Here is a 240-nt window from a genome sequence, read left to right as displayed (position 1 = left end):
TTTATTTTGTTGCTGGAGTTTTTGGCAACCTCATGAGAGGTGTAAAAGTCATTAAAGAGAAAATCTGCTTTTAGCACTGTGAGATTTAAAGAGAAGTGATACCTTTGTGACAATGTGGATGTGGAGAGGCCTGTCAGACTCTGCCTGTCCTTTATGATTTCCTTTGTGCCATTAAGTTTGAGTATTCTTTCTACATTTCCATTTTAGTTATCTGTCATTATGGGAGTAGAAGGAGGAGGA

This window comes from Parus major, chromosome 28, assembly GCF_001522545.3.
Source record: "Parus major isolate Abel chromosome 28, Parus_major1.1, whole genome shotgun sequence".
NCBI lineage: Eukaryota > Metazoa > Chordata > Aves > Passeriformes > Paridae > Parus > Parus major.
Note: the sequence above shows the minus strand (reverse complement) of the source record.